The sequence below is a fragment of the Eschrichtius robustus genome, chromosome 12 (assembly GCF_028021215.1).
Source record: "Eschrichtius robustus isolate mEscRob2 chromosome 12, mEscRob2.pri, whole genome shotgun sequence".
NCBI lineage: Eukaryota > Metazoa > Chordata > Mammalia > Artiodactyla > Eschrichtiidae > Eschrichtius > Eschrichtius robustus.
This window is the reverse complement of record NC_090835.1, coordinates 100,282,500-100,309,454: the sequence shown is the minus strand read 5'-3', so window position 1 is coordinate 100,309,454 and position 26,955 is coordinate 100,282,500. Positions and strand designations below refer to the sequence as shown.

The window sequence follows — 26,955 nt, the reverse complement described above, 5'->3', positions numbered from 1 at the left end:
TGGTCACAGTGGACATTTTTATATTTTTCAGTCCGCACATGGGTGCTAGGCCTTTGTAAAAACAGAGGGTGCTGCCAGCGGCTGGTCCTCTTGGAAATGGTCGGCACAAGGAAAACGCAGGCTTCGTGTATCTGAATGTCGGATGCGGTCTCCTAGTTGTTATTGTTGCTTGTTCCTTTTGGACTGGGGTTGGAATATTCCAACAATCTGTTCCTGGCGGCAGACCAAACAACTTTTATTCCTTTCTTATGTTTCTTGTGGCTGGTCTTCTTGTTTACATGCTTGCCTGCACAAAGCTAATGTGGGATGTGATGACGGTTTGCACGCTGCCCCGCGGCTGGCGCTGGTCCACTCACCGCACCCCCTCCCCACCCACCAGGAGCTCAGAAGCAGGGGCACTGACCGAGGGGAAACTCAACAATGGCCATTCCAACGCAAGCAAGGGCCCCTCTTCTCCTTTCACCCGCCTCACCCCTGCTCCTCTACTCCCACTAATGCCTCTCCCCCCTCCCTGCTCTCACAGGGCCCTAGTGCTCTTTTTTTATTCTGGTTTTTTTATTATGGTTTTTTCATGGTTATTTCACCATGCAAATAAAGCTTCAGCCCAGGTACTCTGGGGGAACTTCAGGGTGTGGCTCCTGGGGACCGTCTTACAGTGACAGTCTTGCACAGACAGTTCCTGCTGAGTGTCTCATCCTCGGCACTGGTGACACTTGGGGTCGCATCGTCTCGTGGGGGACTGTCCTGTGTGTTGTAGGACGTTTCGCAGCATCCCTGGCCTCTACCCACTAGGTGCCAGTAGCAGCCCTTCCCCCAGGTCGTGACAATGAAAGATGTCTCCGGACATTGCCTGGGGGGCAATATCACCCCTGGTTGAGAACCACAGATGTAGACCCTGACTTTCAACTTCCACTGGATGCTGGGGTCAAGGACTAAGCTAAAGTCTCAGTGACTTTCGTGCCAGCACTTGGCTGTGAGATGGGTGGGCTGCTGTCCTCTAACTAAAGCATCGTCATGGAGACGAAGAGTTGGACCTGTTTTGTATGGACCCCCAGGTTGACGGGGAACTTTCCAGCAGTCAGAGTTGTCCCAAGGTGAAATGAGTGGCTTCGGAGTGGCTGGTCTTCCCTTACAGGGCAGGCCGGATATCCTCTATTCGCCCTTCCAGAACCGTCTCCACCCTTCTCTCCCCGTCTCCGTGGCCCAGACTCTCACCTGTAGGGACTCCGTGGATGGGCTTCCTTGCCCTCCGGCTTCTAGTTGGAGGGAGGGAGGAGGTGAGGTCAGGGTGTTGATTCCCTGTCTTCCCTCATCCTGCAAGGTTGCTACGGGCTGGCTGGGCCCCCGACAAAGGCTGAGCTCCAGTTGGGTGGCCGCCCTTCAGTGCGCTTGGCCTCTTCCCAGGGAGGCCTCAGGTACCAGCCCTGGTGGCCGTACCACCCTGTGGTTTTGCTCTGCCCAGCCCTCTCTCGTAGCTGGCCCTGGCATCAAATCCTCTGAGTTCCTGTTAAATTAGGATAATTTGGATATATCATATATTTCTAGCTGGGACCTTGTCTAATACGCAAAGTCGTGGCGACTTTATATTGAGGATACACAGACCTTCAAGGCCTCTTCTGATCCCCGGATCTATGATGCTATGGTAGGCAAAGGTGAGTGTTTCAATAGTTGCTTGAACGGTACTCCGAGGAGAAAAATCTCTTCAGCTTGGCTGAGAGATAATGCATATTTATTCATAAATATTTGTGTCATCGCTGTGGAGGAAAGACGGGCACGTTGGGAACACCGAGCACTTGCGTTGCAGATGGTATCAGTCATCGGACAAAGAACCCCTCTTACAAGCCCTTCTTTCGCACAGAATTCTGACTGTTCTCACCCTCAGAGTAGCCACGTCCTTCAAGAGACTCTGGGCTGTTCCTCAGCCCCAAGATGTGAATATTGATTTATTTCATTCTTCCTGCTAAGATGAGCTTAGGCACGAGTGTGTGACGCGTTCTGCATTAGCTGGAAAGGGAGTTCATCAGAGGGGCTGCTAGTAAAATTTCCTCACTCATAAAAGAAGAGACACAATAAAAGGCTCTTCCCTTTACCCCACCTCTGGACCCTGTGAGGGCTGTGATATCCAGAGCTGCAGCAACCCTCTTGCTACCATAAGGAAAGTGGAGCCCAAAGATGAAGGGATCTTGGGCCTTGATGCCATCTTTGAGTCAATGAATTGACCAAACTTAGAACTACTCTTCTTCCAGAGTTATATCATGTGACATAATAAATGTTCTGATTGTTCAAGCTACTTTTACGTGAGATTTCTGGTACTTGGCCAGCAGCCCAAAGTACCCTGATACACTGTTCCAGCTGTTCATCTCATTTAATCCAGTAATGAACCGTAGAGATTAAAAATGTCATCTTAAGCCTCTCAGCAGCTTTTGCTCACTCCCTCCTTGAAAATCTTTTAAAATCGGGCTTCCGTGTTACTGTGCTCTCCAGCTTTTTCCTCTGCCCCACTGGCTATCCCATTTCACTCTTTTTCTAGATTCTCCTCTTCTTTTTGGGACTCTTCTCTTTTCCAGCAATAGTCACCATGTGGGTTCCCTCACCCGGTGCCATAAATTTCATTACCAGGCAGACGCCGATGGCCCCACAAGTAAATCTCTAGCCCTGATTGCTCCCCTGCTGCCCAGCCTTGTATATCCAGCCACCTACTTGACCGGCCCCTTGGCCATCTAATGGGCAACCACAACTTCACGCGTCCGAAACAAAGTCTTGGGGTGCCCCCTCAAAACATCTTCTTCTCCAGGTTTCTATATCTCAGTAAATGGCATCCTCTTTTTGCACAGGCCAAAGTATCGAAATCATCCTTTATTCCTTTCTTATTCCACAACATGCAACCCACACCCTACACCTGTTTAACAAATGTTCCAAACATTCATTTCTTACCTCTTTTCACCACTGCTAGTCTAAGCCACAGAGCTCTCTGTCCTGCACCATGGCAACAGCTCCTTCTGGCTCCTCCTGCTTCTCTGGCCACCCTACAGTCTGCACTCGGCACATCAGCCCCAGTGATTTTTCTAGAATAAGTCAGATCTTGTTACTCCCCTGCTCAAACCCCCCGTGATTTCCCATCTCACTCCGAATACACTCAAAAGTCACTATGCTGGCCTACAAGGCCCCATATGATTTGGCCCCTAGACCCCCCTCCAACTATCTCTTTACTGCAACCATATGGGACTCTTTTATTTTCCTTGAACATGTTTTCTTTTCCTCGAGCCCATGTCTACCTTGTGACCTTTGCGTTGACCACTCCCCATGTCTGGGATGTTCTTCTACCAGCTAGCCCCATGTCACATAACTCACTAAATTTTTTATTAAAGTATAGTTGATTTACAATATTATATTAGTTTCAGGTGTACAACATAGTGATTCAAAATTTTTATAGATTATACTCATTTAAAGTTATTACGAAATACTGGCTCTGTTCCCGGTGCTGTACAAGATATCCTTGTAGCTTATTTATTTTATACATAGTAACTTGTGCCTCTGAATCCCCTACTCCTATCTTGCCCCTCCCCCCTTCCCTCTTCCCATTTTCAACCACTAGTTTTTTCTCTATAACTGACACCACTCACTTTCTTCAGGTCTCGACTGGACTGCCACTGCCTCAGAAAGAACTTTAACACTCTACCAAAACTTAACACTTTAAAACTTTAGAACTTAACTTTAACACTCTGCCAGAACTTTAACACTCTTTAACTTTAACACTCTACCAAACTAGCGTTTCTTTTCATTTTCCATTTCTTTACCCTGCTTTATTTTTATGCTTACAATGTCCCACTCCTTGACAGTCAATTACGTATGTGTTTGCTTATTATCTGTCTCTCTGACTTGAATATAAGCTCTGTGGGAGCAGGAATTTTGTTTTGTTCGCTGCTACATCTCCACTTTAAACAACACCTGGCTGTGTAAGATTTGCTGAATGAATGAATGGCTCAAATCCATTATCCCTTTATTGTATAGCAGAGAGCTTAAGTGGAATCTTAGGTTACAGAGAGAGGGAAAAAGGCAGCTATGATTAGGACCCAAACCTTTACTCTTCTGGTCCGGGGCTCTTTCTGTTACTTTATACTGTCACATACCTGAATAAGTTAATGATTATTTTTCCTTCAAAGGTAATTTGTGATTTTATAGGGAACAAAGTCATCAAGCACAGAAATGGGTTTCCAATTGGGCAGTTTGTGTCAGCAAGCCAGGAGGGAGATTATGTGTGTGTGTGTGTGTGTGTGTGTGTGTGTGCATGCGTGTGTGCGCGTGTGCAGTGGTGGAGGGTAGGAGTGCTGGGTGACAATAGGTGCAAAAAGTCTTCCTGGACTTGGATATCATATCACACCTCAAAACCAGTCTAGTATGTAACCTGGACCCTTCTTTACCCTATAGCAAGTAGATGCGTCTTCATGAAGGAGTTAGCTTTCTAAGGATTTTAAAAACAATGAGAGAAAAAGAAATGCAACATCCAGATTGTAGAATGGGGGGTCTGTGTTCAGTATCAGGGTCACGTCTTTTAAGAATAAACCTCCTTCCAGAAAACAGTTCAGTCTGCGATATTCAAATCAGAAGGGAGGCATACCTGAAGGTGTTAACCAAGTAGCCTAGTTTAGCTGTATAAGCTAATAATAAAATCTACCCTTTATTGGGTGCTTACTATGTTTCAGATGCTGTTTAAGTGCTATTAATGATAAAATCAACACCCATTGCTAACATTTATTTGTGGCTTACTACATGACAAGAATATATAATTTCAAGTGTTTAACAAGCTCATTTGACCCTCATGAGAACACTTATAAGGAAGGTGCTAGTATTTTCTGCATTTTGCTGATCAGAAAACTGCGTTCTAGATGGATCGTGAATTTCCTAAGATCGTTCAGCTGTAAGTGAGGGATTTGAACCCAGGCAGTTTGACCCATAGCCTGTGCTATATTAAACTGCATACTTGTGCCCTCTCATTTAATGATCACAATTCTAGGAAATAGGTACTATCATCCCCTCTTTACAGTCCCTGCGTTGAATTGCCATAAACCGACACAGGGGCTTAAGCCTGGGTGCTTAAGCACACAGGGTGCTTTTAAGTTAGTCTTGAAGATATTGGTCATCCTTCCTTATGGTTTGTGATTGAGAAATGTTCACAGTTCTCTGTACGCTGAAAACTACAAAACATTGCTGAGAAAATTAAGGAAGACCTAAAGAAGTGGAGAGATATGAGGTCTTCATGGATCAAAACATTCATTATTGGTAAGATGTGAACTCTCCCTAAATTGTTTATAGACTCAGCACCATCTCAATCAAAAGCTCAGTGGGTTTTTTTTTGTAGAAATTGACAAACTGATTCTAAAGCTCATATGGAAATACAAAGGACCTAGAATAGCAAAAATGAAATAAAACAAACAAAATTTTAAAAACAAAACAAAAAAATGATAAAAGAGGAACAAAGTTGGAGGACTAATGCTACTTGACGTCAAGGCTTATAAGGTACACTATTCAAGCTTCAAGACAGACCAATAGATCAATGGAACAAATACATATATAGGCAACTGATTTTTGATAAAGGTGCAAAGAAAATTTAGTGGGGAAACATGGTCTTTCCAACAAATGGTGTTGGTACAATTAGATATCCACATAAAAAAATGAACTTCAATCTATACCTTCCATCATATAAAGATTAGCTCAAAATGGATCAGAGAGACATGTAAAGCCAAAAACTATAAAACTTCTGGAAGAAAATGTAGGAGAAAATGTTTGTGACCTTGGGTTAGGTAAAGATTTCTTAGACACCACACCAAAAGCACAACCCATAAAAGAACAAATGAATAAATAAGACTTCATCAAAATTAAAAATGTCTGCTCTTCCAAAGACAATGTTAACAGAATGAAAAGACAAGCCAAAGCCTGGAAGAAAATGTTCACAATACAGATATCTGACAAAATAATTACATCTAGAATTGATAAGAAACCCTAAAAGCTCAATAATAAGAAAACAACCTGTTAAAAATTGACAAAATATATGAACAGACATTTTATTAAAGAAGACATATAGATGACAAATAAGCACATGAAAAGATGTTGAACATCATTAGTCATTAGGGAAATGCTAAGTAAAACCGTGGTAAGATACCACTACACATCTATTTGAATGGCTAAAATTAAAAGAAAAATATGACCATACCAAATGTTGGCAAGTGTTGTAGGAACTGGAACTCTCATATACTGCTGACGGGACTGTAAAATGGTACAACCACTTTGGAATCCAGTTTGTCAGTTTCTTAGAAAGTTAAGCATAGACTTACCGTATGACCTATTCCTTCCTTCCTAGGTATTTATTTAACCAAAAGAGAAGAAAACACATACTTATGCAAAGATTTTAATTTTGCTGAGTAAAGGGAGCCAGAAAAAAGGGTATGCTTCATTTATATAAATTTCTAGGAATTGCAAACTAATGTGCAATGGCAGATAGGAGATCAATGGTTTTCTGGGATGGGAGTAGGAAGGGGCAGAAGGTGGGATTATAAAGAAGCATGAGGAAATTGGGGGAGGGGTGATGGATATGTTCATTATCTTGGTTGTAGTGATGGTTTTACAGCTGTACGTGTATGTCACCATTATCAAAACTTACAGTTTAACTATGTGTAGTTTCTTGTATGCCAATTATACTTCAATAAAGCTGTTTAAAAAAACCAAGGAGTTAACATCTGTGGAGATAGCTTTACACGTGTGTGACAAGCTGGCATGAGGTCACAGAGTATACAAACCCTTCTCCCTAGACACACAGGAAGACAGACAGGCAGACAGACAGAAACACGTACACACACTAATAAAACACCTGTAGAGACTAGGGATAATGCTCTTGAGTTTTCAGGCCATATTCTTTATCCCCTGCATCTCTGTCCTTTATGTACTGTCCTATATATCCCAGAGGTTCGGTAGTAGAGCCTTTTGACTTTATTTTCACTTCAACAGGTTTGTGTGAAATCTAAAGCCTCGAGTGCACAAGATTCCAGACGGAGTTGTGGGGCGGAGAATGGAGAAGGACCTACCATATAGCAGTAGGGAGAAGGGACAGGGGTTAGACGCTAACCCACCAGCCAGCAGGTGAGAGGTGCCACTTAACCTTTCAGCTTCTGGAAGCTGAAACTTGTAATGAGCTGTCACTCTATTTATCACCTAACAGTTACTGCGATTGGATAAGGTGTGAAAAAACCTGGAGAACACTACCTGTCAATGACCTTAGTATCTTTGATGAAGCTGTCTCTGGTGGGGTCCCAGATGTAATTGAAAGTCAGCACGTAGCCTGTTAAAATGGTTTAGGTTCTTTCCATCCCTCCATTCTGTGGACTGTTTCTGGCTTACAATATGGCAATCGTTTTGTCAGATCACTAAAGACAGTCATATTATTAGAACATCTTGATCTTGACTTTATCTATGTTTCAGTCAAAACTGCACGAGGCTGGTTCAGCTGCAGTTCCAGAAGCGTGTAGAGTGAACCTGAGCTGTTGCTGGGTAACAGGACTGCCTGCCCAGGTGCACCCATCAGGTGATGTTTACCTTGACGTATATACCATGGTCTGAGGTCAGTTAGGTTCATAAAACTGATTTTGTTGGCATGCTCAAGGTGGAACTGGCTCACAGCATCAGCTATAGTTAGAGTAATTTAAAATAAAAAATACAACTGGCAAGTAGACTAGAAAGTTTTGAGGCAGCTCTGTAGGCTCAGGTAGGCTCACTACATGAGGAGCCAAATTATGACAAGGTTGCTTGGTGTCCACAGAATCATAAAAAAAGGCTCTTAATTGGTCTAAGAACATTACTGTCAATGGTTTGAGGCACTTTTGCCCACAATAGGGATGGTTTCATCAAGAGAACCATAATGCTTTGGTCAACACCGCCAAGACTGTGTCTTCCCTAGATGCTTCACGTTGATGGGCTCTGCCATCCAGAGGGCTTCTGTGACACTCTGATTCTTTTTACTGCTTCCTTGGCTAACCAACTCCTGTTTACATAGCCTTCATCCAAACAGGCAAGATGCAGCCAATTAGTTTTCTACTCACTAACTTAAAATCACGTGCACATCCTGCCCATTACTGTACCCCGGGATCTGTGGGGCTGAAGTTTGAGATGCTCCCATACACTTCTATTTTATATATAGCTGGATAGTTTCTTGGCTTATTTCCACAGCTGGCTAATTATATCCTTCCTGTTTTTGCCAGTTTGTATGCATTTTATCCGTGCATTTTACTAGTTTCACTCTGAAAGCGACCTTACTTCCAGGTTCCTTAAAGACACCTAACTAGCCTGCCTCCACCTTTCCTGCTCCCCATACTGACCACTGATTTGAGTTCAAGTTTTGCCAACAAACCTAATCCCCTCACTGTCTTAATAAGATGGCCATGATATTTCCCCAACTCACAAGAATAATTTTTTTTAAAGAAGGGGAGCAGTGAGCATGGAAAATAGAGAATGAGGGACTTCCCTGGTGGCTCACTGGTTAAGAATCCGCCTGCCAATGCAGGGCACATGGGTTCGAGCCCTGGTCCGGGAACATCCCACGTGCTGCAGAGAAACTAACCCCGTGTGCCACAACTGCTGCGCCCGTGTGCTGCAACTATTGAAGCCCACATGCCTAGTGGCTGTGCTCTGCAACAAGAGAAGCCACTGCAATGAGAAGCCCATGCACCGCAACGAAGAGTAGCCCCCGCTCGCCACAACTAGAGAAAGGCCACGCACAGCAAAGGAGACCCAATGCAGCCAAAAAAAAGAAAATAGAGAATGAGGTAGAAAGATTGTAAAATAAAGGCACATGTAATTAAATTTTGTACTGTTTTTAGTATCTGATCTGTAAACCTGGAAATGTGATTGTATTTTGGCTAAATAAAGTAATATAATTGGCACTGCCATAAATCTAATTCCTATTATTATTGTTACTTGATTTTATGTGATAATGTTTAGAGTAAATCAGCACCATAATTTCCAGCCAAGTGGCAGCTATTATTTTTATTTCTTTTCCCTCCCTTGCTGTTATGGTGGTGGAGGGGAGACCTCAGAATGTTAAATAGTTTGACTAAGATTCTTAGAGAAACTAAGAGAACTAATGTGCAGCCTTTAACTACTCAGTGTCAGATCTCCAGATGAGAATGTTAAAATTCAGGCAAAAAAATCCAGATATAGAAACTGTGTGAAGGTAAAGTCAGAATTTTAAACAGTTATATAAATAACTGAGTGTTCCATAGACATGCAGGTGGTCAGAGGTGCGGCCAAGGTTTACCCAGATTTCCACACGGGAGTTCCTTCCACGAGTGAAGCACTGCTCTCCAGACAACTTTCAGAACCTGACAAGGAGACCAACCTTCCCTGGGCCCACTCTCTCATTCTTTTCCAGGTATTTTTTGGAAGGCTCTGTGTCTTCTCATGTTCGATTTCAACTGAAAGGAGGACATCAAGGCATCTTTTCCGTGAGACAATGTGATGGTTGTAAACCAGGCTGGCACCATCCGGAATTTCTCTTCCTATAAACTCCGTCTCCACCCTTTAAGTTCTCTTGACAGAATCAAGCACAAAACACAAGCCCTAATAGGTGACTTTGGCCTCCGAATAAAGCATTACATGGTATTCTGCTTCTATTTTTCTTGACTTTCCGCAAAGTAATTTAATATCCCTAAGGAGCCAAGAGGCATTTCCTGTAATTAGGGTTTGCTACTGGCACTTGCTGCCTGAAACAGTCATCTGTCCAGCTCTCAGACTGAGGGGACTGTGCTGGAATCGTGGGTTCAGGGCAGGGTGGTCATAGTCTTCCTCACCCTGGAGTCCTGGATAGAAGGTTCTAGAAACGATGCTCCAGCTGTATCTTGAGATTTTATGAGCCCTTTTATACATTAATTGGAAGCAACAGGAATGGGTAGGAGGCCTCTTGGCCAGCACTGAACTGAGCTGTCACTGATTAGCTGTGTGTAGCTTATGTTCTCTGGGTCTTTGTTGCCTCAACTAAAAAAAAAACTTGAAAGGATTGAAAGCAAGGGGCATTTAAGGACTCTCTGAGGCAAACACTACTATCATCTTTGCACTTCTTAGTTCTCTGCCTTCTTTGGGCCAGTAGCATGCTGGTAGAAGCAATTTACTCCACTTTCCTGGTCTGCTCCCTAAAAGGTCCCACACCCTCTCTCTTCTTATCTATGCTGCTGGAAGGGAGAGACCCTGAGATGTGGGGGCCACATGGTGGAAAACCCAGATTCCTGAGGAGAGCTGCCCAAGAAAGCCACAGACGATCACAGGAGTGAGGGCTGAACTGTATTGTGCTAAACCACTGAAATTACAGGGTTTACTTGTTACGGCAGCTCGCTGCAACACTACGCTGACTAGTGTTTTCTTCCAGCTCTAAAATGTTGTGTCTGAGGAATGGCAAGTATAGGACAGAGGCAGAAAGAGATGTGAACATAGGAAGGAAGCACTAGATGTAAACCTACTGTTTGCTTGGATGTCATTCTCAAGGATGCTTCTCTCAAAGAGCCAGTGAAAAGACAGAGAGGGCTGTGGATAATACTTAAAGCATAGGGGATGCATGGTTCTTTATGGTGTAACGGCGACTCTGTGTGTGTTACAAGGCCCTGGTCAAACCCGGAGAAATATTTTTAAAAAGAGAATAAAGGACAATTGTGAGAAAATGACGACAGAAACCTCCTTCATCAATAAGAGAACTCAGAATAGGTCTAAGGACAAAAAGCTCACTAATTCCCACACTCGTGATGTTTGTGTGGAGATGGTGAATATAGAGTCACCTCAGACTTCTTAGTGATTGCGATATTTTTGTTGTGCTCTTCTAGAATTTTTTTTTTTTTTTTTTGTCATATGGAAAGTGATTAGGTCTGGGTGGCTGCTGATCATCTGGGGAAAACAGACTGTTCTTTCCATGTTCTTAGTTTAATCTCTTTTCAGAATGGATCCCCACAGATAGCGTTTTCATCTTGACTTATTTTTACTGAGCGAAAGTACCATTTTCAAGAAACCCCCAAAGCTTCGTATTTTCGAATAAATGGGGCCTCTCTGTGGGAAAAGAAAGCCACAGAAGACAGTGGGAAACCACGTGGCCCCGTGTTAAATCAGGGGAAACGTCTGGTAGGGATAAGAAAGCTGGTCCAAGCTCAGGGGTCACTTTCTGTGTTCCGGCTCCTGTTTACTTTCTGGACCTAAGTCAGGTGTCTCTTTGACAGTGTAATTTCTGCAGTGCCTCTGGGCTTTGCGATCCATAACCAAACACAGTAAACCTTCAGCAATCCCAGCCAGGGCAGCTCAATTTGACTTGATTTAGATGAGAAAGTTAAATCTCTGTCCAGACATGCTTCTTTGCAGGCACAGCGACTCTTACACCTGCAGGACACTTCATCTTGGAATATGCTTCCCATTTCCCAGACGAGCTCAGGGGATCTGCGTCCCCCAATAAAATTCCTGTCTGCACTAAATTGCCTTATAGTAGTGATTTATACCTCAATAAAACTACATCTTGAAAAGGAGAATTGGTTTGATTGCATAACTGACATAATTTATGCATGTTTTCGTTTTGGAATAGACTTGGTATTTATGCAAGGGGGAGAGGTCTTTGTGATGTGATGTGTATTTCCGCATCGACAGAACTGGTGACAGTCAGGACAGCGGGAAGAAGTATCCTCAGGCACCTTTAGATCACACCAGAATTTGAGAAACACCCTCCTTCAAGTTAGGAGATCAAACCTCTCTTCCTGGCTTGTAATCAGTTACCACCCACTGACTATCTGCTGAAAGAAAGGGAAGGGAGCAAATGCTTTTTGGATGACTTCTTTGTATGAAACATTATGCTACATGCTCTAAGTATATATGTTTTATTTAAATCTTTCAACAGTCTAACAAAGTTGGCAGTATTATCCTCATTTTGCAGAGGAGAAATTGGAGGTTGAGAGAGGGTAAGAAATGTTAGTAAATAGTGGGGCAGAGATTTGAACCCAGATCTTTCTGTCTCCAAACAGCATCCATCCTTTTCCCACTAAGCCACTGGCTCGCTCACCATCCTGCTCGGCTTCCTCTATGTGTCCAGAATTGGGCTCAGAGTTTTAGGGTTCAGAATAGGTCACCTTTTAACCTACTGAGAGACATAATGAGAAATTTCTTAAGAAGATGATGGTAAATTCTCCCATGCACTTAGGGAACTTCTGTTCACGTGTATGGCTGTGGACACTGCAGTGCACTGACCAGGAGCCCCACCTGAGACCGAGCAATCACGCCATCAACGTCTGAGGGCTCGGCCACTGGCAGCTCTCAACCGAGCCCTCCTGAGACTGTCCTCAGCCGAAGACAGCCTCTCAGGCAGGTCATGCCTCCTCCCTGGGGCAGCCCACGTCCTGTAACTAGTCTCCACCGCCTTGCCTTGGTTCCGGACAACTCCGAGAGGCCACCCCAGAGGGTCTGTGTGCTCAGCTGGGGCCTCTACCGTGACGGCACTGCGGTCCAGCTCTCCCGCTGCCTAATCCTGCTTCCTTTGCCGCTCGTATGTGGTCCTGAGAGCACTCCCAGTAACCCCCTGCACACCAGTCTCCATCCTTCCAGAGTTTGCTTCTCTGGGAACTCGACCCGTGAGGTTGTCAAATCAAATTTGCCCTGTGGATAAATACTGCTTGTGCTTAGTCAGTTAACGGGCTCATGTCCCCCTCCAAATTCACAGGTTGAAGTCCCAACTCCCCATGTCTCAGAATGTGACTGTGTCTGGAGATAAGGTCTTTGAAGAGGTGCTTCAGGTTAAATGAGGTTGTTAGAGTGGATGCTACTCTGATAAGACTGGCGTCCGTGTAAGAAGAGATCAGGACACAGGCACACACACAGGGGAGACCGTGTGAGGACACGGCGAGAAGACAGCCAACTGCCAGCCAAGGAGCGAGGCCTGAGAAGAAACCACGCCTGCTGACAGCTTGACCCTGGACTTTCTGCCCTCAGAACGGTGAGAACATACAGTTCTGGTGCATCCCCTGGGCTGCAGAACTCCGTAACGGCAGCCCCAGCAGACTGATAAAGGCAGATTTCGAGGCACTTCTTCATGTCAGTCCCTATTCTTCCATCTTTACTCTCAAGGCACACCCAGAAGTCTGAACGGGTTAAACGGTCTCTTAGATGCAAGGAGGCAAGGTAATAAGTCTCAGCAGACAGTTTTCATATTCTCGAAAATATGTCGAAATAATCATATTTTGAAAGAGGTGTAAAAGGAGTATGTGAACTACCCCATCTCGCTGCACTTTCTGTTTTAGGACAGTCATCACCAAGCCTATAGGTCCTCTGTCTGACACCTATGTTGGGCCTGGAGTGAACTTACATTTCATGGGAAAAGGACGCCATCTTCAAGCTCCGTCAGTCAGCACTTTTCTGGCCCTCTGTGAAGCAAGAGGTCAGCGTGGCTTTTCTTCTTTAGGTACACCCTAACAGACCATGTCCAACTGCCAGCTTCCTGCCTTCGTACAGAGGGGAAGAGTAAGGAACGCCAAAGAAAAAGCTTTGCAGTTTGAGACATTTTTCTTTCAGTTTTTCCGAGCCAGCCTTTGTATCTTCCCCAGCAGTGCGTCGGGGAACGTTTAACTACCAGCTTTCTAAAAATGCAACAAAATGAAGCTGCAGATTCCTGTGGTGTAAACACCCCCATTATGGCTGGCATCAGGCTACTGAGGTGGGAGTGCACAGTGGGTCTGCGGGCCGGACCAGTTGCCTTCACACGTGCCGATTCCCGCTGTGCGGCAGAAGAAGGTCGTCCGCAGGCGACCCTCAGCTGGCCCTCCAGGTGGCCCTCCAGGTGGCCCTCCAGGTGGGGCCTGTGCTCTCCACTTTCTCCTCAGGGCTTGACATTTTCATGGTTACCTCAGGGCTTGCTGTTATTTGCGGAGCTCTTTGGTAGGGGCTTTCTTTTAAGAGTATCTATGAACGTAGCACAGGTTTCCCCAAACGATGTTTCTGGCCATGCATGCACTCACGGTGTCTCCACTGCTTCTCCTAGAACCAGAAAACCGCAGCCCGAGGGGGCTCAGGAGCACAGCCACGTCAGCCTAAGTTCGACTCTTAAAGGCCCATTCTCTCTCCAGGCCTTTCCTTACGCTCTGCTTCTCCCATCTTCCCCCTCTAGCAGTTTCCTTTAAGCTGCAGAGACTTCTTTTTCTTCTGTGCTCTGGAACTCCAGGTCTCATTGCGGGGTTTGGTATGTGCCAAACACAACTCTTAAGCTATTTACATACTTCATCATCAAAACATCCCCTCAAGGTAGGTGCTATTCTCACCCCCATTTTATAGATGAAGAAACTGAGGCACAGAGAGGTAAAGTAACCTGTTCAAGGTCCTACTACTGTCAGTGGCAGGGCTGGGATTCAAATCTGGCAGGATGGCTTCACGGCCATATATTTAACCAGCACACTGCCCTGCAAAGAGCAGTAGGCATGTAGCCTTAGGAAGCACTGACAACAGGGAATAAATGCTCCTTTTTAATAGGAGACGCTAGCAATTGCCAAATAGTTACATTCTACGTAGTCTAGTATAAAGTTACATGTAAGTGTGTGTGTGAATGTATGTGTGTGTGTATGGAATATTTAAATAAAGTTCAATAATGAGGGAAAGACTACCCAGAAGAGATGGAATTAATGATCTTAAAGGACCCTTGGACTCTGAACATAGGTAATTCCAAAGCAAATTGAGGATTCCAGGTGGTAGGACTGTCCAGTTTTCAGGTTTAGGGCACCAAAAGTTGAGAAGCAACATGTATTTGAAATACCACGGAGCTAATATTCACTGCAGGGACTCAAATGAAATGAAATAGTGGCTTGCTTTAGAGAACGCTATCTCCCCTCCCTCTCTCTCCCTCTCTCTCTCCCTCTTCCTTCCTTCCTTCCCTCCCTCTCTCCCTCCCTCCTTCCTTCCTTTCCTTCCTTCCATCCTCCCTCCCTCCCTCCCTCCCTCCCTCTTTCCTTCCTTCCCTCCTTCCCTCCTTCCTTCCTTCCTTCCTTCCTTCCTTCCTTCCTTCCTTCCTTCCTTCCTCTGCTTTTGTCTCAGTTTAGTAAAACTGGCTGAGTAGGTATAAAAAAATGAGAAGAGGTGATTTTTGTTTCACTCTTCATTAAGAAGTTCACACTGAATGACTTGAGGAATCACAAATAAATGTAATCTGCTCCAGTTTGAATTCATACTTTGGTTTGGTTGAAGCCTCAAAATGTCCAATTCTGTGACAGATTTTTGTCATAGAATCCGAAGACTAGGAGGAATTTTTAAGGGATCATTACTTTAAAACACTACAGTGATATGACCATCTTACTGGTTTTTAAAGGCTTCCAGGAAAATCCTTTTATTACTTACCAAAATATTTTAAGAAAACATTTGTCGTTTTGCTTAACTTACAGCCTTTCTCTGTAAATGAAATAGGGCCCTCTTTGGATTGACGCGGCTGTCTGGTGTTTTCCTATTTATTTTGATGGTTAGTTCTCCACGTGACACACACAACGGATCACTGATCTCAACACATAAGGGAATTAACTTTCTTTCTGTCGAGCACAAGTCACTTTATGTGCACTTTCTCATTTCATCCTCAAGACAATCCTCCTATCACCATTTTATAAATTTGAAAACAGAGATTCAAAAGCCTCCAGTAAGCGGCTCACACTCACATAGGAGTGAGGCTAAAGCCAGTTCTGCCCCCAAGGGCACCGCGCGAGGCCCCTCCACCCGTCTCCAATAGAAGTCAGTTAATAGGTGCAATTACACATCACTTCTCCTACTTAGCTTCCATGAAACCTTTAGGAAGCCTTGGTCCAATAGGAGAGTTGACTCTTTTAACCCTAACCTCCACCCCAGGCCAAGGTGGTTTTCTTGGGGAATGGCTGAGCGGAAAAGGAATGGTTCAGAGATGACCGGCAGACGGAGAAAGGAGGCACCAGGGAACTGGCTAATCGGTAACCTAGGTGATCAGCTTCTGGAGGTTCAGAACTGTAACCTCCAGACTTGGGCACTAGTTATACTGGTGGGATATTCTACCTCTATCCCACAAGACTGCTTCCCCTGAGATTTCTGAATGGAAGAGGATTTCCCGTGGGCATCAGCATGCCCATGTAAAAAGATACCCATGTAACAGAGCAAAATCTGGCGGCCTAAAATCAACCTTTCAATTTCAAGTGTTAGTGGCGGTCCTGGGTGGGAAAGGAATGCCATTTGTGTTACTGTTTCAAAGGAATTTGTCCGAGTTGAGTTGGACGAAAGAGACGCACACGAAATGCCTGGGTTTTTCATCGCTACTCACCCTTGCCCACATTTTCCCAGGTGCTTCTGTCTGTTAAGCCAAGGAATGTTGGAGCTCTGGGTCTTGAAAAGGACAATTCCAGTGTTGTAGTCGGCTGACCAGGTTCTTCGTTCTCATAACTCTGCTTAAAGAATACACGATGTTCTCAGGCCAGTGTATGACATTAAGGAATTCACAGCTTCCTGAGCCTGAAAAGAGAAGTTAAAAACAGTGGGTAGGGACTTCCCTGGTGGTGCAGTGGTTAAGAATCCACCTGCCAATGCAGGGGACACGAGTTTGAACCCTGGTCCAGGGAGATCCCACATGCCGCGGAGCAACTAAGCCCGTGCGCCACAACTACTGAGCTCGCGTGCCACAACTACTGAAGCCCACGTGCCTAGAGCCTATGCTCCGCAACAGGAGAAGCCACCGCAATGAGAAGCCCGCGCACTGCAGAGCAGCCTCCGCTCGCCGCAACTGGAGAAAGCCCACGCACAGCAATGAAGACCCAACGCAGACAAAACAAAACAGAAACAACAAAAAAAACAGTGGGTAAACTCTGGCAGAGGCTGAGATGCTCTTCATCACTTAAGGGTGGCATCATAGCAGCTGGAAAAGCCAAATCTATATTAATGGAATCCATCAGTTATTCATGCAGTTGAGGATAACATTTATGGAGCTCATACTATGCATTAGCTGGAACTTTGAAGATGCATAAAGTATGGTCCCGTCCTCAAGGAGCCCACAGTCTAGGAAGGCAAACCAAACAGTACAGTCCTGTAAAACGTTACAGCAACTCTGGTAGAATACTAAGTGGGTCTGGTGAAGGCACGAAGGAGGGAGAAGGTAAACTTTGGGTGGAGTCTTAAGTGATGGGTAGATGTTTGTCAGGTGTTTGTTTCTTACTGGGGCAAAATGGTAGAAATGAGTGATCTTTCATCGTCTGTAATCTACAACTTTAGTCCTGTTATTGATTTAACTTGTTTTTCTACCTCACTGCCTCATCATCCTCTTTTAAACTAATCTAATATGTTGCTGCTTTGATAATCTTGAAGCCACCAAATGTGCCCGGCTCCACTTCTCAGCAGCAGTTTGTGAAGGTCCCTGGAGCCATATGCTTCTCTTGTTTCCCCAAAATGAGGAAAACTTGTACTTTGGCAATGTGGCCTTTAAACAGCTTAGATGCAAAGCCCAGAAATTAGATTTTTTGGGAAAAAAAAATTGCCTGGGCTTTTGGTTGGTTAGTACTGGCCAGTTTTTCACTTCCCCTTCATCATCTCTCAGCCATAAGGTTCAGTTTTGGGGGGAGGTGTGTGTGTATCTTTAATGGACCGTAGTTGAAATATATATTCTTAGAGAAACCCTGATACTTAAACCATGTGGGGCACTTGGAAATCTTTTTGAGAATCAGAAATCTGAATCTTCATAAAAGGAAAATGTTTTTCCTATCAAGAATGAAAAATAAAAGCTAAATGAATGTTTTAAAATGTGGAGCTGAAAAATAAGGGTTGCGTCTAGGACATAGTAGAAGCTCGGCAAACTGTGTAATGAACCCATCCAGCTGCCTTGATGGAGAGAAGTCTTCCTAGCACTGCTTTCCAAACAGAGGATAATTGGGAGTTGGTCTTCTTTCACTTCTGCTAGGATAGGAACAGCCTTCTATAATTTCGGTTTGATAAACACAGTATCTGTAATCTTGTTTAAGAGGGAGGAAAGGAATTTCCCTCGGAGGCACTTGCAGTGGTTAGGCAGGAGGACACGGGCCCATGACTCATCGTTCTGCCTGAATCTGTCCGTGTCACTCAAGGATCTCGGTCTGGACAGTGGAGAGAACCAGCAGTGAGAGTTATTGTGTTTCCAGCATCCGTCCATTTCCCCCTTAGGTCTTCACACCTTGAGGCATTTTAACGGCCCAAGGTGTCTGAGCTTAAATGCAAACACTCTGAGCTGATTTGTCTGTGGGGATCCCATAAACTGCAGCACCAGCAATAGAACATATAGAGATTTCATTAATTCTTTATTGTGAAATATAACACACGTACAGAAAGCTGTATAAAACAAATGTAGAGCTTAATAAATTATTGTAAATGTAAACCCCCCCCCCCAGGTCAAGATATAGAATACTGCCAGGACCCCAGAAGTTTTCCAGTGTCTTTCCTAATACAACCCTCTTTTTCCTTTAAAAGTGGTACTGCCCTTCAGAACTCTAATGGAAAACTGATGAATTCATAAAAGTGCTAACAAAAGATCAAGATGAAAAAAAAATTAATTACATGGGACTGAGTGAACTAATGAGGATGATTATAATTTTTGTGACTTTCTGTTTGAATAATAAAAAAAAAAAATCCCACAAGGACTCAAAGGCAAAAGATATACAAATCAATTTTCACTGCAAAGTAAAGGAGCTGTTACAGTGGAGGATTACTGGACTGAATGTCAATATTATGACAGAGTATGAGTGTGTTTCGTGTTTGGTAATTGCAATCATTGTTGCTTTTGTTGTGGTCATCCATTTACAATGCTTGGTGTCAGTTTATTGATCTCTTGTAAAAATAAAATACTGTGTGTGTGTGTGTGTGTGTGTGAAAAAAAAAAAAAAGAATATGCCTGCCAATGCAGGGGACACGGGTTCGAGCTCGAGCCCTGGTCCAGGAAGATCCCACATGCCGCGGAGCAACTAAGCCCGTGCGCCACAACTGCTGAGCCGGCGCTCTAGAGCCTGCGAGTCACAACTACTGAAGCCTGTGTGCCACAACTACTGAAGTCCATGCACCTAGAGCCCGTGCTCCGCAACAAGAGAAGCCACCACAATGAGAAGCCCGCGCACCGCGAAGAAGAGTAGCCCCTGCTCACCTCAACTAGAGAAAGCCCGCGTGTAGCAACGAAGACCCAACGCAGCCAAAAATAAAAAAATAAATACATTTATTAAAAAAAAAAAAAAAGTGGTACTGCCCTAAGCCGCACACAGGGGCTCTCTGCTGGGCCTGTGCTTTGGGGCTTCAGCTCTCCTCCAGCCATGCCCCTTTCCAACGGGACAGGGCCGTCTGTGAGGCCAAGAGGCCATGTCCACTTGGAACTCATGTCTCCCTTTCCAGACAAGGCAGCAAGCACAGGGGCATTGGAATTCCCTGTCCAAATGATTCCAGGCCCACTCCCAGGTCTTCCCAGGGCTCTTCCTCAGTTCCACCTTCCTGATGGGTGGCCCAGGGGCAGATATTTGTAGGATGCTGTGGATGAAAGTTAGGCAGTACACATACTTGAGCACAAGGTCCTTGAGGTATGGGATGGAGCAGGGGTGGGAGGAGAAGGCGGATGGCCCGAGGGTCTGGGGGCCGGCTCTTCTTGTGTCACGCGTTCCAGCAAGAAGCTTTAAGCCATCCAAGAATTCTCAGGTCCAACCTGGTCTTGCAGGTTGCAATGAAGATACATTTGTCAAGGTAGGAGGATAGAACAGCTGTTATTTAATAGCTTATTAGTTTAATTTACAACTCTTAAACACTAAGGGCTATGGTATGCAGTTCTCCATTTAAGCCCCACAGATGTTAGCGGTAAGCCTGTCTAGAGGCAGCTATCCTGACTATGATGGTAATCCCTCCTTGCTTTTCTTTATACTTTACCCACTGAAGTCTGCATTCCTATATATTAGTCACTCTTCCCTGTTTTTGAACTCTGAATAGACAGATCATACAGTATGTATTTATGTTGGCTTCTTCCACTTGGCATTATGTTAGTGAAATTCATCAACGCTGTTGCCTATAGCTGTAGCTTGCCAATTTCATTGCTGTATAGTGTTCTATTGTATGGATATCCTTCCATTTTAATGCTGATGGACAACTGAGTTGTCTCCGGTATTAGACCATTATGAACAATTCATGCTATGCAGATCTTTATCTATTTCTGTTGTTCATATACCTAGGAATGGAACTGTTGGATGATGGATATGCATATCTTCAATTTTAATGGAAAATACCAAAATTTCCAAAGTGGTTGCACCAATTTATAGTCTTAGCAGCAGGGTATGAGAGTTTCCATTGCTCCTGACAAAGTTTGGTACTGGTTTTTAGTTTTAATCATTCTGTACTAGGAGTATTTTTAGTATGCCACTAAAAAGTTTCTTTCCCCCCTCCCCCCCAGTTATTTCGTATTGAAAGATACTAAAGTGATTCTAGTAACTTGGAGTTCTGAGTTGACTGCTAATAATGTCAGTAGATGTATATTAAGAGAAGATCTGTGGCCTCGGAAGATTCACAGTCATAAGATCCAAATAAACAGGGTTGGCTCATGTAGCATTAAAAATAACACAGAGATTAGCAAACTGATGTAGGGTTGAACCAACACACCAGATATGCAGCTGGTGTCGACCTCATCCTTTCACAGGGATATGTGTGTCCCCAGAGCATGCTCTGACCCTTGTGGCTAGGTACAAATTGCTGAATTACCCAGCTTGGGCCAGTCAGGACCACCTTAGAGGAGGAAGATCAGCTGAGGAGCCCATTGGCCGCAGCTCACTAGCATGCCACATCTGGCAGCATCTGTCCCTCCGGGAGGCAGCAATGACCGTGTGCTCTGGTCAACAGCAAGCAAGGGGCATGTGCAAGGCTCATCTGCAGAAACAGGCACAGCCTGCTCACTGCCCACTTCCTTCTCTACCTACCTGGGCCCCTGAGCTTCCTCACTTCACCCTCCTCTTGCTAACATCCTCAGCCTCCTTGCCCCTCTGTCCTTTTAATGTACCCTCCTGGGCAAAGCCCAGCTCTGGATCAACTCAACTGTTTACTTTCTCTACATCAGTCTCCCAGCTGTTGAGCATTGCTGGAAAAACCTCACACCCTGCAGATGGTGCCACTATAAACTTTGGTCACCAACGCCATCTGGACCCTTGTTACGGTCACGCAGCCCTTCTCTGTTCCCCTGGTCCGCTCACCTCTCATTCGTCCATTTTTCTGTTACAGCGATAACAGATCCTCTTCTGTAACGATGTATTGGGTGCCTACTCAAGACAAAGCTTGCTATTGTCCACTATACACAGGGCTATTTCAAACCTTCTCCACCCTCCTCAAGTCTCTGGTTCTATTTCCTGTCCATCTACTGAGCCCCAACCCCAAACTCCACTGTCAGCCTCAACAGGCAGGCTCTCCTGCTTCACGAAGAAAGCGGGGCCATTTGAAGCAACTCCCTTGACTTACCTCCTCCATGTTTGTATATCATTTTGCATCCAAACTCATCCCTTTCTCCTTCCCACCTCCTTGTGATAATACAGGAAGTGTCTCCCCTCCTACTTAAGCTAATCCCTCTACCTGGCCTCGGGGCCATCCTCTCTTATCTTCCCAGGGACATCTCTCTATGCAGCCGCTCTCTCCCCTGACTTCTTCCCAGCAGTGGTCAAGTATGCTCACGTCTCTCCCTTAAGGACCTGGTATCAGGGACTTCCTTGGCTTGACAAAGATCTTCATCCAGACGGGGCAGGAGGCAGTGCTATGGACTGAATTGTGTCCCCTCACCCCCTGCCCCGACTCCCCAGTTCATATGTTGAAGTCCTCAAGCCCAGAATCTCAGAATGTGACCTTGTTGGAAAACAGGGTTGGTGCAGATGTAATTCATTAAAATGAGGTCATACTCTCTTTGGATCTCAGTGTCCCCATCTGGGACATGAGGGGTAGTTGGATAGTACTTTTTGTGGAGTGCAGTTCCAAAATCTGTGGGAACAGAGGTTGTGGGATGGGAGAGGGAGTTTAGGAGAGAGGGCTCTGAGCTCTCCATCTCTCCTTTGACCAAAGCAGGTCCAGTTTTAACTGTTTTATGTCTGGGAACTTTTGGTAATATTTGGCTTAAAAAGTGTTTCATGGTTTAAAAAATAAAATTAAAAAATTCAAATCTACTGGCTTAGGTGATATCTCAGATCCTTTCCAACTGCAATAGCCTATGATTACAAGGTTTTACAAGTTAACACATATGGGTTTGATGAACACATAGCACAGATTTTTCTCAAAAAAAGCCTGATTTAATAAAATTTATTTCTTTTCAGTAAAGGAAATTTGTTAAAGAACTTATGAAAGCAATTTAATTTTTAAGCCTTTTAAAGACCTCCATATAGAACAGTCGTAAATTAGAAAAGCAATCTTTTTTTGGACCAGATGTTGGGATTTGGGGTTTAGAAATACGCCTGCTGTCCACATGGAGCTATTAGACCCATGTGCAAGCAGGCACTTGTACACAAATAGGACCTTCAGATGATGAGCTCTTGAGAAGAATAACTGTGTCTGTTCCATCTTTGTTTCCCCAGGACCCAGCTCAGTATCTGGTACACAGGAGGTGCTTAATAAAAGTTTGTTGAATGAGAACATATGATGAAGTAGACTCTTTCCCTGGAGCTCGGTGAGAACTCTCGGTGGTAGGAAAGAAAAAGAACTTCTTTCTAAAGGAAGGGGAGGGTGGAGTGGAATCCAGAAGAGGGGCAGGCATGGGTAAAAGTGGCAGGGCTCTTGGCCTAGGCATGGGTAAAAGTGGCAGGGCTTCTGTGTGAAGGATGGTTATTTCTGTGGGACGGGATATTCACAGTTGAGAAAGGCAGCTCTCATGGCTCCCTCAGGACAGTCTAAGTTCCTGGTTTCCTGGCAACCTATTTTATTTCCCACACTGAGGCCAGTGGACCGCTGAGTCTACATTTTCCCCATTTCTCACTGGGTGTTTCCCTAGTCTGGTATCTGATCCTTATGTTTAAGTCCTTGATGGGGAGGGGCCTGGGTTGCTACTAAGATAAGCCAGGTTCTGCAACCTTCATCTTCCATCTGGCCATACGCAACTGGCAATGCGGTAGGATGTTCATGACAGGAAGACCAGTGGCCTGAAATCAGGAGACCTGGGCTCTAGTCCCAGGTGTGTGGCTTTGGGCAACTCAGCCATTTCTAAGCCCCAGGTTCCTCATGTGTAAGATGAAGGACTCAGACAAAAATGTGTCCTCAATTCTGTGTCTTATTTAGGTTATTGCTTGGACATATAATCGGTGGGATACGACGAAAGGTATTATTAACCAAAGACAGTATCTCTCTTTCTCTCTGTCTCTGACCCTGTCACACTGTGTGATGTTTCCACCTTGCTGTGCCTTTGAGATAAGGCCTTGAAGGTGATGGTGAAAATGCAGTGCTATTTAATTAAAAGGCACAGAAGCTAAGCATTTATCAGTAGTGAACATCATAAATTGAGTGTATTTATCTGGTCCCCCTTTCACCACCTGGGTAGTGTCCTAAGGGAATGGGGCTTGCCCTGGGTCAGATTTATGGGTAAAGGTGTCAGAAAGACCCTCATCAGGGGACCAGGTAATGTTCCGTAGAGGAGGACACCAAGCGGAGGAGGAGCAGGGCCCAGGGGCAGAAACCAGCTGGGCCCCCCTCATGGCTCTGAGGATAACTCTGGGCCCAGGACTAATGCAGCCAGCAGAGCACACTGGCTGTTACTGTCCGGCCACTGACAATGCCTGAAACAGAGGCCTCTTGAAACTGCACACTTATTGACTTGTCTTCCTTAGTAATTTCATTTCCCTAGGCTGTGGAGCCCTACTGAGATGCCGGCCAGCTGATGACAGAGTCCTTCTATCATGTTGGGATTCGTGCAGTTTGTTTGGTAGGTAACTAAGCCAGAAAGACAGAGTTAATCAAACGCTTCATAAAACAGTCCATCAGCCACCTGCTTGCAGAGCAGAAAGTCAGATATTTTTGCTGCTCTTTGGCAGAAAGATCAGCCTTCCCTTGATTCCCATTCAGAATTCCAACCAGGTTACCTGTGAAAACTTCTTCTTAATTATGGTATGTATATATTTTCCATTTGTGTAAAAACAATAAATAAATAGCACTTATCTCATCTGGCCACGCCAAAGAAGAATTTGTTGAGGATTTAATACCTTAATGCATTGGACATACTTGAATTTGACTAAACAGTCAACTTGGGTGATTTGGCTCAATTTAACCAGTTTAAATATCATTGGTGTATAGATTTTCCAATGACCTTGGTTCTTTAAGAGTGATCCCTGAGGGGATTGGCTTTTAAGTGAATTGGAAATGCTCAGGTATGGTTCAGAGATCTATAAAATAAGCCTTTCTTTTGTTTTAAATTGGTAAGACTCAGTAAAGAGAGTGAGGTGAAAAGAGCTGTCTATTAGTTCATCCATGTGCACATCTAAATGTGCACCCCGGAGGCAGAGCAACTAGATAATTCATGTTTAAAAATTTTCTGCAAACAGCAAGATATTCCAAACTACAGCCAAAACCCTGACCAAGAAAAAGGGAATGGCAGTGCTCATGAAATAAATGAGAATGGCAGTCAGAGTTCTAAGTCCTTTAAACCCCTTTGCACTTAGGTAATGTCTTGCTGAGCGCATGGCCGTGGTTCTTTTGCTGGTCTTTGCCAGCAAACTTTTAGGAACCTCCTGGCAGAAGAAGCCTCTGTTTCAGGCACTGTTTGCTGCACCTTCCACTCCTGTCGAGTTCTTAGATGCTGACTATTTATAGGGACTTTCAACTGCCTCCTTCTCCCATCTGGTATTAATCTCTATTTCTTCTTCTTTACTAGGTTCTGACTCATCTCTGCCCAGACTGACAGGTTTCCTGAGGCCTTGTTTCCCCAGACGTGGTGCCCCACCCAGGTAACTCAACTTGCTGCTGTCCATGAGGAAAGGAAGGTCTTGATTCCCAGGCTCAGAGAACGAGGCCATGATCACTCAATTTTCCAAGTCAGAATTGGAGAGTTTTCCTTAGCGCTTCTGTTATTCCCACTCCCCACATCTAATCAGTAATGGGATCTTGTCCTTTCCAGCTCCTTAGGACCCCCATACCCCTCCCTTTCCCCCCATCTCTCCATCTCAGTTGTCACTGTCTTAGCTCATTGCCTCTCTCCTGGACTGTTGAATTGTCTCCACACTTCATCCTCAAAACAGTGGGGAAGACTTTGAAGACTTTTAACTGAGAAGTAACGTGATCACATTTCCTTGTCACAAAAATCACACTGAATCTAGTGGATGAATTGAAAAGGCGTCTGGAAGGGTGGTGGAGAGAAATCCATTACAAAGCTCTGCTAGGGTCTAGATGAGAAATGAGGAGGGTCCGGTTTAAGCCCATGACAGAGACAATGGAGAGGTGAGGAGGTGGGTATTAAGCAAGTAGAATGGATAGAGCATAGTAACTGATTGGAATTAGAAGGCAAGGGAGAGGGAGTGTTTGTTATAAATGTCTCCCAGGTAGAAGCTTAGGAGATTGGGTGGATGATAGTATCATTATGAGAAAGAGGCAATTAAGAATTAAATCTGTGAGAAAATGATGAATTTAATGACATGTTAAGTTCCTGTTTCATGTGTGGAATGTCATATGGAGAGAGAACCCATGAGCAGTGACACACAAGTCTGGGATTCAGAGTGAGGTTAATGTTGAAGACACAGATTTTGAGTCTGCGCTTATAGCTGGTAGTTAAAGCCAGGGTAAGTATGACACTAGTGGACGGAGCTTATAAAGTAGGAAAGGAAGACAGTGGGCCCCCAGGGAATGCCACAGAGGGGAAGGGGCTGGAGAGGTAGGAGGAAATTCAAGATGCTGTGCTGTTACAGAAAGCAAGAGAGGAAAGAATTCGACAATTGGATTATGGACGTTCTTAAGAAAATCAATTTCAATGGAGAGTTGGGGACAGATGACAAATGCCATTGGGATGAATAGTGAGAGGTGAGACATTTCAGACAGTGAGTCTAGATTTCCCTTTCTAGAAACTTTACCATAAAAACAAGTGGAGAAATGGGACACAGAAAAGATGACATGCAAGATCCCTGTCTTAGGAGCATGTAGCAGTGGCCTGTGCACAAGAGAATAGAAAGGCAACTGTGATGTTTAATTTTATGTGTCACCTTGGCTGGGCCACAGGATACCCAGATATTTGGTCAAACACTATTCTGGGTGTTCCTGTGAGAATGTTTTTGGATGAGATTAACATTTAAGTATTATAATTTAAATGATTTAAGTAAGTAGACTGAGTAAAGCAGATTGCCCTCCCTAATGTGGTGGGCCCTATCCAATCACTTGAAGGCCTAAATAGAGCAAAAAGACTGACTCTCCCTGAGTCTGAGAGAATTCCTCCTGCCTGAATGTCTTTGAACTGGGACATTGGTGTTTTTCTGTTTTTTGACTCGAGACACTGGCTCTTCCTGGGCCTGTCAGCTTTTGGACCTGCTTCAGACTCCACCGTCAGTTTTCCTCATTCACAGGCCATCATACTTGTACTGGAACTAGATCACTGGCTCTTCTGGGCCTCCAGCTTGCCTATCCACCCTGCAGATATTAGGACCTGCCCATCTCTCTAATTACATGAGCCACTTCCTTAGAGTAAATCATATATACATGTCTGCAGGTTATTGCTTCTGTTTCTATGGAGAACTCTGACTAATACAGCATAGAATGGAAAATAAAAGGGAAAAAAAAAGGAAATAAGGAAGGAAGGGAGAGTGAAGGGAAGATGCGGGGTGCATGAAGTCCGTGAGAGCCTATGTGCTTCAAAACTGTAAGGAGAGAGCGGGTGACCGTTTAGCTGTCTGTAATCTCTGATAGCGTTGAGGACTCATTCCTGTTATGTAACTAGAATTAACCTTCAGACTTTGCTGTCTTGGAGTCTCTTGTCTTGCAGAA

The 26,955-nt window shown here is 44.5% G+C and overlaps 1 long non-coding RNA gene across 1 annotated transcript in view; it reads right to left on the bottom strand.

Annotated features, from left to right (window-relative positions):
• Positions 1–16,324: 16,324 nt before the first annotated feature.
• Positions 16,325–26,955, bottom strand: part of LOC137773658 (uncharacterized) — a 180,440-nt gene continuing 169,809 nt past the window's right edge. Inside the window, exon 7 of the long non-coding RNA XR_011075713.1 lies at positions 16,325–16,506. This is a non-coding gene — a long non-coding RNA (uncharacterized lncRNA). The remainder of the gene's footprint in view (positions 16,507–26,955) is intronic.